Source organism: Arachis stenosperma, chromosome 6 (genome assembly GCF_014773155.1).
Source record: "Arachis stenosperma cultivar V10309 chromosome 6, arast.V10309.gnm1.PFL2, whole genome shotgun sequence".
In the NCBI taxonomy this organism is placed as follows: Eukaryota; Viridiplantae; Streptophyta; class Magnoliopsida; order Fabales; family Fabaceae; genus Arachis; species Arachis stenosperma.
In genome coordinates, this window is record NC_080382.1 from 25945580 (window position 1) to 25961033 (window position 15454).

Consider the following 15454-nt stretch of genomic DNA (forward strand, 5'->3'; position numbering starts at 1 on the left):
AAAGATGGGAGTTGATAGGTGAAGGGTTTTTGGGGAAGAGGTATTGAGGTGATTGGTGAATGGGTGAAGAAGAGAGAGAGTGGTGGGGTTGGTGGGGATCCTGTGGGGTCCACAGATCCTGAGGTGTCAAGGAAAAGTCATCCCTGCACCAAATGGCACTCAAAATCACGTTTTGAGCCATTTCTGGCGTCAAACGCCGGGCTGGTGCCCATTCCTGGCGTTTAACGCCAGGTTCTTGCCCTTTTCTGGCGTTTAACGCCAGTCTGGTGCCCCTTTCTGGCGTTAAACGCCCAAAATGGTGCCAGACTGGGCGTTAAACGCCCAACTGCTAGCCTCACTGGCGTTTAAATGCCAGTGAATTCTTCCTCCAGGGTGTGCTGTTTTTCTTCCTGTTTTTCATTCTGTTTTTGCTTTTTTAATGGATTTTGTGACTTCTTATGATCATCAACCTACAAAAAACATAAAATAACAAAAGAAAATATATAAAATAGAATCATTGGGTTGCCTCCCAACAAGCACTTCTTTAATGTCAGTAGCTTGACAGAGGGCTCTCATGGAGCCTCACAGATACTCAGAGCAATGTTGGAACCTCCCAACACCAAACTTAGAGTTTGAATGTGGGGGTTCAACACCAAACTTAGAGTTTGGTTGTGGCCTCCCAACACCAAACTTAGAGTTTGACTGTGGGGGCTCTGTTTGTCTCTGATTTGAGAGAAGCTCTTTATGCTTCTTCTCCATGATGACAGAGGGGTATCCTTGAGCCTTAAACACAAAGGATTCTTCATTCACTTGAATGATCAGTTCACCTCCATCAACATCAATCACAGCCTTTGCTGTGGCTAGGAAGGGTCTGCCAAGGATGATGGATTCATCCATGCACTTCCCAGTCTCTAGGACTATGAAATCAGTAGGGATGTAATGGTCTTCAACTTTTACCAAAACATTCTCTACAAGTCCATGAGCTTGTTTTCTTGAGTTGTCTGCCATCTCTAGTGAGATTCTTGCAGCTTGTACCTCAAAGATCCCTAGCTTCTCCATTACAGAGAGAGGCATGAGGTTCACACTTGACCCTAAGTCACACAGAGCCTTCTTGAAGGTCATGGTGCCTATGGTACAAGGTATGGAAAACTTCCCAGGATCTTGTCTCTTTTGAGGTAGTTTCTGCCTAGACAAGTCATCCAGTTCTTTGGTGAGCAAAGGAGGTTCAGTCTCCCAAGTCTCATTTCCAAATAACTTGTCATTTAGCTTCATGATTACTCCAAGGTATTTAGCAACTTGCTCTTCAGTGACATACTCATCCTCTTCAGAGGAGGAATACTCATCAGAGCTCATGAAAGGCAGAAGTAAGTCCAATGGAATCTCTATGGTCTCATTTTGAGCCTCAGATTCCCATAGTTCCTCATTGGGGAACGCATTGGAGGTCAGTGCACGCCCATTGAGGCCTTCCTCAGTGGCGTCCACCTCCTCTCTTCCCTCTCTAGATTCGGCCATGGTTATGGCTTTGCACTCTCCTTTTGGATTTTCTTCTGTATTGCTTGGAAGAGTACTTGGAGGGAGTTCAGTAACTTTCTTGCTCAGCTGTCCCACTTGTGCCTCCAAATTCCTGATGGAGGACCTTGTTTCAGTCATGAAACTTTGAGTGGTCTTGATTAGATCAGAGACCATGGTTGCTAAGTCAGAGGGGTTCTGCTTAGAGTTCTCTGTCTGTTGCTGAGAAGATGATGGAAAAGGCTTGCCATTGCTAAACCTGTTTCTTCCACCATTATTGTTGAAACCTTGTTGAGGTCTCTCTTGATTCTTCCATGAGAAATTTGGGTGATTTCTCTATGAAGAATTATAGGTGTTTCCATAGGGTTCTCCTAGGTAATTCACCTCTTCCATTGAAGGATTCTCAGGATCATAAGCTTCTTCCTCAGATGAAGCATCCTTAGTACTGCTTGGTGCATTTTGCATTCCAGACAGACTTTGAGAAATCAAATTGACTTGTTGAGTCAATATTTTATTCTGAGCCAATATGGCATTCAGAGTATTAATCTCAAGAACTCCTTTCTTCTGACTTGTCCCATTGTTCACAGGATTCCTTTCAGAAGTGTACATGAATTGGTTATTTGCAACCATTTCAATGAGCTCTTGAGCTTCTGTAGGCGTCTTCTTCAGATGAAGAGATCCTCCAGCAGAGCTATCCAAAGACATCTTGGATAGTTCAGAGAGACCATCATAGAAAATACCTATGATGCTCCATTCAGAAAGCATGTCAGAGGGACACTTTCTGATTAATTGTTTGTATCTTTCCCAAGCTTCATAGAGGGATTCTCCATCCTTCTGTCTGAAGGTTTGGACTTCCACTCTAAGCTTACTCAATTTTTGAGGTGGAAAGAACTTTGCCAAGAAGGCATTGACTAGCTTTTCCCATGAGTCCAGGCTTTCTTTTGGTTGAGAGTCCAACCATATTCTAGCTCTGTCTCTTACAGCAAAAGGGAATAGCATCAGTCTGTAGACCTCAGGGTCAACCCCACTAGTCTTGACTGTGTCACAGATTTGCAAGAACTCAGCTAAAAACTGATGAGGATCTTCCAATGGAAGTCCATGGAACTTGCAATTCTGTTGCATTAGAGAAACTAACTGAGGCTTAAGCTCAAAGTTGTTTGCTCCAATGGCAGGGATAGAGATGCTTCTCCCATAGAAGTCGGGAGTAGGTGCAGTAAAGTCACCCAGCACCTTCCTTGCATTGTTGGCATTGTTGTTGTTTTCGGCTGCCATGTCTTCTTCTTCTTTGAAGAATTCGGTCAGGTCCTCTACAGAGAGTTGTGCCTTAGCTTCTCTTAGCTTTCGCTTCAAGGTCCTCTCAGGTTCAGGGTCAGCTTCAACAAGAATGCCTTTGTCTTTGTTCCTGCTCATATGAAAGAGAAGAGAACAAGAGAATGTGGAATCCTCTATGTCACAGTATAGAAATTCCTTGAGGTGTCAGAGGAAAAGAAAAATAGAAAAAAAAAAGAAGAAGGAGGTAGAAGAATTCGAACTTGATTAGATGGAGTTCGAATTGTGCATTAAGAAGGAGTGATACTCCATAAATAGAAGGATGTGAGAAGGAGGGAAGAGAATTTTCGAAAATTAAGTTAAAAAGTTTGAAAACATTTTGAAAAACACTACTTGATTTTCGAAAATAAGAGTGGGAAAGAAATCAAATGATTTTTGAAAAAGATTTTGAAATTAGAAGTTAAAAAGATTTGATTGAAAACTAATTTGAAAAAGATGTGGTTAAGAAGATATGATTGGTTTTTTTAAAAAATTTTGATTGAGAAGATATGATTTGGAAAACATTTTAAAAAGATTTGATTTTAAAAATTAATGACTTGCCTAACAAGAAAAGATATGATTCAAACATTTAAACCTTTCTCAACAGAAAAGGCAATATACTTGAGATGTTCAATCAAATCATTAATTGTTAGTAAGTATCTTTGAAAAAGGAAAGAAATTGATTTTGAAAACATTTGATTGAAAAGATATGATTTGAAAAAGATTTGATTTTGAAAAACTTTGAAAACTTGAAAAAAAATTGATTTTGAAAACAAAATCCTCCCCTTGTGCCATCCTGGCGTTAAACGCCCAGAATGGTATCCATTCTGGCGTTTAACGCCCAAAATGCTACCTTTTTGGGCGTTAAACGCCCAACCAGGTACCCTGGCTGGCGTTTAAACGCCAGTCTGTCCTTCTTCACTGGGCGTTTTGAACGCCCAGCTTTTTCTGTGTAATTCCTCTGCTGCATGTTCTGAATCTTCAGTCCCCTGTACTATTGACTTGAAAATAGAACCAAGATCAAATAAACAAGGCATGCAAGACACCAAACTTAAGTTTAGACACTAGACTCAAACAAGAAACATAAAATATTTTTGGTTTTTATGATTTTTATAATTTTTTTGTGCTTTTTTCGAAAATTATGTGTAAACAGAAAATAAAGGTTTCAGAATTCTCAATTTGAATTTCCAGGAATCATTGCAATGCTAGTCTAAGACTCCGGTCCAGGAATTAGACATGGCTTCACAGCCAGCCAAGCTTTCAAAGAAAGCTTCGGTCCAAAACACTAGACATGGCCAATGGCCAGCCAAGCCTTAGCAGATCACAGCTCCAATAGCAAGATTGATAAAGATCAACAAGCTATTGTGATGATCAGTTGAAACCTCGGTCCAATAAGATTAGACATGGCTTCACAGCCAGCCAGATTTCAGCAGATCACCATGAAACACTAGAATTCATTCTTAAGAACTCTGAAGAAAAAAAAATACCTAATCTAAGCAACAAGATGAACTGTCAGTTGTCCATACTCAAGAACAATCCCCGGCAACGGCGCCAAAAACTTGGTGCACGAAATTGTGATCACTACTTTTACACAAAACAATCCCCGGTAATGGCTCCAAAGACTTGGTGCACGAAATTGTGATCAATACTTTTCACAGCTCAATTAATCCCTAGTAATGGCTCCAAAAACTTGGTGCTCAATACCATGGCATAAACACAACTTCGCACAACTAACCAGCAAGTGCACTGGGTCGTCCAAGTAATACCTTACGTGAGTAAGGGTCGATCCCACGGAGATTGTTGGTATGAAGCAAGCTATGGTCACCTTGTAAATCTCAGTCAGGCAGACTCAAATTGGTATAGTGATAAACGAATAAAGCATAAAGATAAAGGTAGAGGTACTTATGTATATCATTGGTGAGAGCTTCAGATAAGCGTATGAAGATGCCTTCCCTTCCATCTCTCTGCTTTCCTACTGTCTTCATCCAATCCTTCTTACTCCTTTCCATGGCAAGCTCATGTAGGGTTTCACCGTTGTCAGTGGCTACCTCCCATCCTCTCAGTGAAAATGTTCCCATGCTCTGTCACAGCATATGGCTAATCAGCTGTCGGTTCTCGGTCAGGCCGGAATAAAATCCATCGATTCTTTTGCGTCTGTCACTAACGCCCCGCCTGCTAGGAGTTTGAAGCACGTCACAGTCATTCAATCATTGAATCCTACTCAGAATACCACAGACAAGGTTAGACCTTCCGAATTCTCTTGAATGCCGCCATCAGTTCTCGCCTATACCACGAAGACTCTGATCTCACGGAATGGCTGGCTCGTTTGTCAGGCGAGCACTCGGTTGTCAGGCGATCAACCATGCATCGTGTATCAGGAATCCAAGAGATAAACACTAGAGCCTTGATTGCTTGTAGAACAAGAGTGGTTGTCAGTCACCTTGTTCATGAGTGAGAATGATGATGAGTGTCACGGATCATCACATTCATCAAGTTGAAGAACAAGTGATATCTTGGACAAAGAACAAGCGGAATTGAATAGAAGAACAATAGTAATTGCATTAATACTCGAGGTACAGCAGAGCTCCACACCTTAATCTATGGTGTGTAGAAACTCCACCGTTGAAAATACATAAGAACAAGGTCTAGGCATGGCCGTGAGGCCAGCCTCCCAGTGATCAAAAGATTCAAAGATCTCCAGATGAAAATACAATAGTAAAAGGTCCTACTTATAGAAAACTAGTAGCCTAAGGTGTACAAAGATGAGTAAATGACATAAAAATCCACTTCCGGGCCCACTTGGTGTGTGCTTGGGCTGAGCAATGAAGCATTTTCGTGTAGAGACTCTCCTTGGAGTTAAACGCCAGCTTTTATGCCAGTTTGGGCGTTTAACTCCCATTTAGGTGCCAGTTCCGGCGTTTAATGCTGGAATTTCTGAGGGTGACTTTGAACGCCGGTTTGGGCCATCAAATCTTGGGCAAAGTATGGACTATCATATATTGCTGGAAAGCCCAGGATGTCTACTTTCCAACACCGTTGAGAGCGCGCCAATTGGGCTTCTGTAGCTCCAGAAAATCCACTTCGAGTACAGGGAGGTCAGAATCTAACAACATCTGCAGTCCTTTTGAGTCTCTGGATCAGATTTTTGCTCAGATCCCTCAATTTCAGCCAGAAAATACCTGAAATCACAGAAAAACACACAAACTCATAGTAAAGTCCAGAAAAGTGAATTTTAACTAAAAACTAATAAAAATATAATAAAAACTAACTAAAAGATACTAAAAACATACTAAAAACAATGCCAAAAAGCGTACAAATTATCCGCTCATCAACCACCTTGACCAAGACGGAGATAAAGTGGTTCGACAGCCTACCACCAAGATCGATCACAAGCTTTGATGACCTCGCCAAGTAGTTCTTAGCCAGGTTCTCCATCTAGAAGGACAAAACAAAGCACGCTCTAAGCCTGCTAGGGATTAAACAAGGAGATCGACAAAGCCTCTGCAGTTACATGGAGAGATTCAATAAAGCATGCCTTGACATACAGAATCTTCCTACAGAAGCAGCGATTATGGGACTCATCAACGGTCTGCGGGAAGGACTCTTTAGCCACTCCATATCCAAAAAGCACCCAATATCTCTAAACGAGGTACAAGAACGGGCGGAAAAATACACCAATATGGAGGAGAACTCCCGATTAGGAGAAACCTCAAAAATCGAATTCTCCTACCCACCTCGGGACAAGGATAAAGAGTCCAAGAAAAAAGAAGACCAACCTACCGAGAAATCCAGAAAGTAGCACAACTATACCCCTCTTCGGGTATCCCTTGTGGATGTTGGTGCACGAAATTGCAATAACACTTTTGCAATCCCGCACAACTAACCAGCAAGTGCACTGGGTCGTCCAAGTAATACCTTGCGTGAGCAAGGGTCGATCCCACGGAGATTGTCGGCTTGAAGCAAGCTATGGTTATCTTGTAAATCTTAGTCAGGATATCAGAAATTATCAGGATTGATTGTGAAAAGTAAAAGAACATGAAATAGGTACTTGTTCAACAGTAATGGAGAATAGGTTGAGGCTTTGGAGATGCTCCATCTTCTGAATCTCTGCTTTCCTACTGTCTTCTTCATCAAACACGCAAGGCTCCTTCCATGGCAAGCTGTATGTAGGGTTTCACCGTTGTCAGTGGCTACCTCCCATCCTCTCAGTGAAAATGTTCCTATGCTCTGTCACAGCATGGCTAATCATCTGTCGGTTCTCGGTCAGGCCGGAATAGAATCCAGTGATTCTTTTGCGTCTGTCACTAACTCCCCGCCTGCTAGGAGTTTGAAGCACGTCACAGTCATTCAGTCATTGAATCCTACTCAGAATACCACAGACAAGGTTTAGACCTTCCGGATTCTCTTGAATGCCGCCATCAGTTCTAGCTTATACCACGAAGATTCTGGTTAAGGAATCCAAGAGATATCTACTCAATCTAAAGTAGAACAAAGGTGGTTGTCAGGCACATGTTCATAGTTGAGAATGATGATGAGTGTCACGGATCATCACATTCATCCGGGTTAAGAGCAAGTGATATCTTAGAATAGAAGCAAGCATGATTGAATAAGAAACAGTAGTAATTGCATTAATCCATCAAGACACAGCAGAGCTCCTCACCCCCAACCATGGGGTTTAGAGACTCATGCCGTGGAAGGTACACAAAGAAACGTGTAAAGTGTCATGAGGTACAGATACAATGTCAAAAGGTCCTATTAATAGTAAACTAGTATCCTAAGGTTTACAGAAATGAGTAAATGACAGAAAAATCCACTTCCGGGCCCACTTGGTGTGTGCTTGGGCTGAGCAATGAAGCATTTTCGTGTAGAGACCTTTTCTGGAGTTAAACGCCAGCTTTTATGCCAGTTTGGGCGTTTAACTCCAAGTTTTATGCCAGTTCCAGCGTTTAACGCTGGAATTCCTGAGGGTGACTTTGAATGCCGGTTTGGGCCATCAAATCTTGGGCAAAGTATGGACTATTATATATTGCTGGAAAGCCCAGGATGTCTACTTTCCAACGCCGTTGAGAGCACGCCAATTGGGCTTCTGTAGCTCCAAAAAATCCACTTCGAGTGCAGGGAGGTCAGAATCCAACAGCATCTGCAGTCCTTTTCAGTCTCTGAATCAGATTTTTGCTCAGAACCTTCAATTTCAGTCAAAAAATACCTGAAATCACAGAAAAACATACAAACTCATAGTAAAGTCCAGAAAAGTGAATTTTAACTAAAAACTAATAAAAATATACTAAAAACTAACTAAAAGATACTAAAAACATACTAAAAACAATGCCAAAAAGTGTACAAATTATCCGCTCATCACAACACCAAACTTAAATTGTTGCTTGTCCCCAAGCAACTGAAAATCAAAATAGGATAAAAAGAAGAGAATATACTATAGACTCCAAAATATCAAAGAAACATAGTTCCAATTAGATGAGCGGGACTAGTAGCTTTTTGCCTCCGAACAGTTTTGGCATCTCACTCTATCCTCTGAAATTCAGAATGATTGGCTTCTTTAGGAACTCAGAGTCCAGATAGTGTTATTGATTCTCCTAGTTAAGTATAATGATTCTTGAACATAGCTAGTGTATGAGTCTTGGCTGTGGCCCAAAGCACTCTGTCTTCCAGTATTACCACCGGATACATACATGCCACAGACACATAATTGGGTGAACCTTTTTAGATTATGACTCAGCTTTGCTAGAGTCCCCAATTAGAGGTGTCCAAGGTTCTTAAGCACACTCTTTTTACCTTGGTTCACAACTTTATTTCTTTCTTTTTCTTTCTTTTTTTTTCGAAATTTTTTTAATTGCTTTTTTTTTGTATTCACTGCTTTTTCTTGCTTCAAGAATCATTTTTTATGATTTTTCAGATCCTCAATAACATGTCTCTTTTTCCCTCATTCTTTCAAGAGCCAACAATTTTTAACATTCTCAAAACAACAAATTCAAGAGACATATGCACTGTTCAAGCATTCATTCAGAAAACAAAAAGTATTGTCACCACATCAAACTAACTCAACTAGTTTCAAGGATAAATTTCGAAATCCTGTACTTCTTGTTGTTTTGTGATTAAAGCATTTTTCACTTAAGAGAGGTGATGGATTCATAGGGCATGCATAACTTTAAGGCATCATCTTTAAATTTCATTAATTATGAATTAAGAACAAGACTCAAATATAGATATAAAATGAAACTAAAAATAGAAAACAAAACAAAAAAAAAACGCAAAACATAGGCTCCTAATGATAGAGGTTTTCACAGAGTTAGGACTTAACAACCTTGATTTTGAGAAGTGGATGCTCCCTCAGCTTGAGAAGAGAGCTTTTGGCATTTCATCTCTTGGAGTTCACGCCCCTGCTTCTCTTGTTCCTTTAGCAATTTGCAGAGCATGCAGTTCTGATTCTGCTGTTCTTCCTTAAGTTGCTCCATAGTCTCTTGCAACTTGGTGATAGATGCTTCTAGGCTGGCCCAGTAGCCAATTTCAGGAAATTCAGGGAGGAACTCCTGCGCCCTCCTTTTGATAGAGTTGTCTTGCACTTGTCATTCCATTGACTTCTTGGTGATTGGGTGTTCAATGGGTATGAATTCATCTACTCCCATTTTTACCCCAGCCTCTTTACAGAGCAAGGAGATCAAGCTTGGGTAAGCCAGTTTGGCTTCAGTGGAATTCTTATTTGCAATTGTGTAGATCTCACAAGCAATCACATGATGAACTTCCACTTCTTTTCCAAGCATAATGCAATGAATCATCACTGCTCTCTTGATAGTTACCTCAGAACGGTTGCTAGTGGGCAGTATGGAACGCCCAATAAAGTCTAGCCAACCTCTTGCAATTGGTTTGAGGTCTCCCCTCTTGAGTTGGTTTGGGACACCCTTAGAATTGGTTATCCACTTAGTTCCAGGGAGGCATATGTCCTCTAGAACTTGATCCAACCCTTTGTCTGCTCTCACCATTCTCCTATTAAAGGAATCAGGATCATCTTGCAGTTGAGACAACTTGAAGATTTCTCTTATTTTGTCCAGATGGAAGTACATAACTTTCCCTCTGACCATGGTTCTGTAGGTATGGTAAGCGGTTTCAGTCATTCTCTGCTTATCTGTTAGCCACAGATTTGAGTAGAATTTCTGAACCATGTTCCTTCCAACCTTTATTTCAGGATTGGTTAGAACTTCCCATCCTCTGTTTCGAATTTGCTATTGGATCCCCGGATATTCATCTTCTTTCAGATCAAATTTAACTTCCGGGATCACTGACCTCACACCCATTATTTTGTGATAATGGTCTTCATGTTCTTTGGTTAAGAACTTCTCTTGATTCCAAAGATTCTTTGGAATAGTCTCTTTCTTTCCTCTTAAATTGGTTTGTTTTCCCTTAGGAGCCATGATCTTGATGAATCTTGGCTTAGTGATCACGGAAAAGCATACCAAACTTAGAGGTTTGCTTGTTCTCAAGCAAAAGAAAGGAAGGAAGAGAGAGGGAAGAAGAGGAAATTCGAATGGTGTGGTGGAAAGAGGGAGCCAAACGTGTATTTATAAGGTGGGGAGGGGAGTTTTCGAAAAAAAAGAGAAATTAGAAAGGAGATTTGAGAAGATATGGAAAGAAATTGAGAAAAAAGGGTGAAATTTTTGAACAAAATTTGGGAATGATTTGAGAGATTTGAAGAGTGATTTTAGATTTTTGAAAATTTGAAAGTGAATGATGAGAGATTGAAATGTATTTTTGTAGAAAAATATGGGTAAGAAAAGGAAAGTTTGAAAAAATCTGATTTGAAAACAAAATTGTGGTCCCCCCACCTTGCTGGCGTTAAACGCCCAGAATGGCACCCATTCTGGCGTTTAACGCCCAATTGATGCCCCTTTGGGCGTTTAACGCCCAGCCAGGTGCCCTGGCTGGCGTTAAACGCCAGAAATCCTTTATCACTGGGCGTTTTTCTGAACGCCCAGGATGCTGCACACCTGGCGTTAAACGCCCAGAATGGTGCCCATTCTGGCGTTTAACGCCCAAAATGGCACCATTCCTGGCGTTAAACGCCCAGAATGGTACCCATTCTGGCGTTTAACGCCCAAAATGCCCCTTACTGGCGTTTTTTCGCCAGTAAGCTCTTTTTCTCTGCTTTTTGAGCTGAATCCTTCTGTAACTCTGTGAATTCCTTCATTTTTGATACTTGCCTCTGTAAGAACTAATCATATAACCTCCTAATGACTGGGTTGCCTCCCAGCAAGCGCTTCTTTACTGTCTTTAGCTGGACCTTTACTGAGACTCACTCAAGTCTCAGTTTTGAGCATTCCTGCTCAAAATTGCTTTCAAGATAATGCTTGATTCTCTGTCCATTAACAATGAACTTTTTGTCAAAATCAATATCCTGAAGCTTAACATATCCATATGGTGACACTCCTGTGATCACATACGGACCCTTCCACCGGGATTTGAGTTTTCCTGGGAACAATTTGAGCCTGGAGTTGAAGAGCAGAACCTTTTGTCCTGGCTCAAAGACTCTGGTTGACAATTCCTTGTCATGCCACTTCTTTGCCTTTTCCTTGTAAATTTTTGCATTTTCAAAGGCATTGAGTCTGAACTCCTCTAGCTCATTTAACTGGAGCAATCTTTTTTCACCAGCTAACTGAGCATCCATGTTTAGGAATCTGGTCGCCCAGTAGGCTTTATGTTCCAGTTCCACAGGCAAATGACAGGCCTTCCCATACACCAATTGGTATGGAGAGGTTCCTATAGGAGTCTTGAATGCTGTTCTGTATGCCCACAGAGCATCATCCAAGCTCTTTGCCCAATCCTTTCTTCGGGCTATCACAGTCCGTTCTAGGATTCTTTTTAGCTCTCTGTTAGAGACTTCAGCTTGCCCATTTGTCTGTGGATGATACGGAGTTGCCACTTTATGGCTGATTCCATATCTAACCATAGCAGAGTATAGCTGTTTGTTGCAGAAATGAGAGCCCCCATCACTGATTAGTACTCTGGGAACACCAAACCTGCTGAAGATGTGTTTCTGGAGGAATTTTAGCACTGTTTTGGTATCATTGGTGGGTGTAGCAATTGCTTCTACCCACTTAGATACATAGTCCACCGCCACCAGAATGTAAGTGTTTGAGTATGATGGTGGGAATGGCCCCATGAAGTCAATTCCCCATACATCAAACAATTCTATCTCTAATATCCCTTGTTGAGGCATGGCATATCCGTGAGGTAGGTTACCAGCTCTTTGGCAACTGTCACAGTTACGCACAAACTCTCGGGAATCTTTATAGAGAGTAGGCCAGTAGAAGCCACACTGGAGGACTTTAGTGGCTGTTCGCTCACTTCCAAAATGTCCTCCATACTGTGATCCATGGCAATGCCATATGATCCTTTGTGCTTCTTCTCTGGGTACACATCTGTGGATCACTCCGTCAGCACATCTCTTAAAGAGATATGGTTCATCCCAGAGGTAGTACTTGGCATCTGAAATTAATTTCTTTCTTTGCACACTGCTGTACTCCTTGGGTATGAACCTCACAGCTTTATAATTTGCAATATCTGCAAACCATGGAGCTTCCTGAATAGCAAAGAGTTGCTCATCTGGGAAAGTCTCAGAGATCTCAGTAGAAGGGAGGGACGCCCCAGCTACTGGTTCTATTCGGGACAGATGATCAGCTACTTGGTTCTCTGTCCCTTTTCTGTCTCTTATTTCTATATCAAACTCTTGCAGAAGCAACACCCATCTTATTAGCCTGGGTTTTGAATCCTGCTTTGTGAGTAAGTATTTAAGAGCAGCATGGTCAGTGTACACAATCACTTTGGATCCTACTAGATAAGATCTAAACTTGTCAATGGCATAAACCACTGCAAGTAATTCTTTTTCTGTGGTTGTGTAATTCTTCTGTGCATCATTTAGAACACGGCTAGCATAATAAATGACATGCAGAAGTTTATTATGCCTCTGTCCCAACACTGCACCAATGGCATGATCACTGGCATCACACATTAATTCAAATGGTAATGCCCAATCTGGTGCAGAGATGACTGGTGCTGTGACCAGTTTAGCTTTCAGGGTCTCAAATGCCTGCTGACACTGTGTGTCAAACACAAATGGTGTGTCAGCAGCTAGCAGGTTACTCAAAGATTTTGCAATTTTTGAAAAATCCTTTATAAACCTTCTATAAAATCCTGCATGCCCCAGAAAGCTTCTGATTGCCTTAACATTGGCAGGTGGTGGTAATTTTTCAATTACCTCTACCTTTGCCTTATCCACCTCTATTCCCCTGCTTGAAATTTTGTGCCCAAGGACAATTCCCTCAGTCACCATGAAGTGACATTTCTCCCAGTTTAAAACCAGGTTAGTCTCTTGGCATCTTTTCAGGACAAGTGCTAGGTGGTTAAGACAGGAGCTGAATGAGTCTCCATATACTGAGAAATCATCCATGAAGACTTCCAGAAATTTCTCTACCATATCTGAGAAGATAGAGAGCATGCACCTCTGAAAGGTTGCAGGTGTATTGCACAGACCAAAAGGCATCCTTCTGTAGGCAAACACGCCAGAAGGGCAAGTGAATGCTGTTTTCTCTTGGTCCTGAGGATCTACTGTAATCTGGTTGTAGCCTGAATAGCCATCCAAAAAGCAGTAATAATCATGACCAGCTAGTCTTTCTAGCAGTTGGTCTATGAATGGTAAAGGAAAATGATCCTTTCTGGTGGCTGTATTGAGCCTTTTGTAGTCAATACACATGCGCCACCCTGTGACTGTTCTTGTAGGAACTAGTTCATTTTTTTCATTATGAACCACTGTCATGCCTCCCTTTTTGGGGACAACTTGGACAGGGCTTACCCAGGGGCTATCAGAAATAGGATAAATAATCCCAGCCTCTAGTAATTTAGTGACCTCTTTCTGCACTACCTCCTTCATGGCTGGATTTAGCCTCCTTTGTGGTTGGACCACTGGTTTGGCATTATCCTCCAACAGGATCTTGTGCATGCATCTAGCTGAACTAATGCCCTTGAGATCACTTATGGACCACCCAAGAGCTGTCTTGTGTGTCCTCAGCACTTGAATCAGTGCTTCCTCTTCCTGTGGATTTAAAGCAGAACTTATAATCACTGGAAAAGTTTCACCCCCTCCCAGAAATGCATATTTCAGGGATGGTGGTAGTGGTTTGAGTTCAGGTTTGGGAGGCTTATCCTCCTCTTGAGGAATTTTCGAAAATTCCTTTATCTCCTGTGGTTCTTCTTGATCAGGCTGAGCATCCCTGAAGATGTCTTCAAGCTCTGATTCTGGGCTTTCAGTCATATTGATCTCTTCTACCAGAGAGTCAATAATGTCAGCGCCCATGCAGTCATTTGGAGTGTCTGGATGCTGCATAGCTTTTACAGCATTCAACTTGAACTCATCCTCATTGACTCTCAGGGTTACTTCCCCTCTTTGTACATCAATGAGAGTTCGTCCAGTTGCTAGGAAAGGTCTTCCTAGAATGAGAGTTGCACTCTTGTGCTCCTCCATTTCCAACACCACAAAGTCAGTTGGAAAGGCAAATGGCCCAACCTTGACAATCATGTCCTCTATTATGCCTGATGGGTGTTTAATGGAGCCATCAGCAAGTTGGAGGCATATCCTGGTTGGTTTGACTTCTCCAGTCAACCCAAGCTTTCTGATAGTGGATACAGGTATTAGATTGATGCTTGCTCCAAGATCACATAGGGCTGTCTTGGTGCAAGCGCCCTCTAATGTGCATGGTATCATAAAGCTTCCAGGATCTTGAAGCTTTTCTGGTAAGCTTTTCAGAATGACTGCACTGCATTCTTCAGTGAGAAACACTTTTTCAGTTTCTCTCCAATCCTTCTTATGACTTAAGATCTCTTTCATGAACTTAGCATAAGAAGGTATTTGCTCAAGTGCCTCTGCAAACGGAATCTTTATTTCAAGAGTTCTTAGATAGTCTACAAAGCGGGCAAATTGCTTATCCTGTTCCGCCTTGCGGAGTTTCTGAGGATAAGGCATCTTGGCTTGATATTCTTCAACCCTTGATGCTGCAGGTTTATTCCTTACAGAAGTGGTTGAAGAAGCCTTGTTAGAGGGATTATTGTCAGCACTCTCAGGTGTCTGATCCTCCCTTGGCGTCTGAACGCCAGGATTGGGTGGAAAATGGGCGTTTAACGCCAACTTTTCCCCCTTTTCTGGCGTTTGAACGCCAGAACTGGGCAAGGAATGGGCGTTTAACGCCAGCTTTCCTTCCCTTTCTGGCGTTTGAACGCCAATAACATTCCTCTCTGGGCTCTTACTGTCCTCAGAGGGATTTTGAACAGTGGTTTGGTTATCCTCTGTCAATTGTTCCTTGTTTGGCTTTTTGCTCTTTTGAGCAGTGGTGTTCAGTGTTTTCCCACTCCTCAGTTGAACTGCTTGACATTCTTCTGTTATCTGTTTAGATATTTGCTGTTTTGCTTGATTCAACTGCAGTTCTATGTTCTTGTTAGCAACCTTAGTATCATGGAGCATTTCTTTAAATTCTGCTAACTGTTCTGTCATCAGGAGCAATTGTTGATTAAGCTCATTCATCTGTTCTTGAGGATTAGGATCAGTGACTAATGCCATGACTTCCTCTTTTGGAACGAACTCATTGCTAGAATATAAGTA

The 15454-nt window shown here is 41.7% G+C and overlaps 1 non-coding gene across 1 annotated transcript; it reads left to right on the plus strand.

Annotated features, from left to right (window-relative positions):
- Positions 1 to 2247: 2247 nt before the first annotated feature.
- On the plus strand, positions 2248 to 2355 carry LOC130938477 (small nucleolar RNA R71). Its single transcript, XR_009069640.1, has one exon. It is a non-coding gene; the product is annotated as a small nucleolar RNA R71 (small nucleolar RNA).
- Positions 2356 to 15454: the final 13099 nt, after the last annotated feature.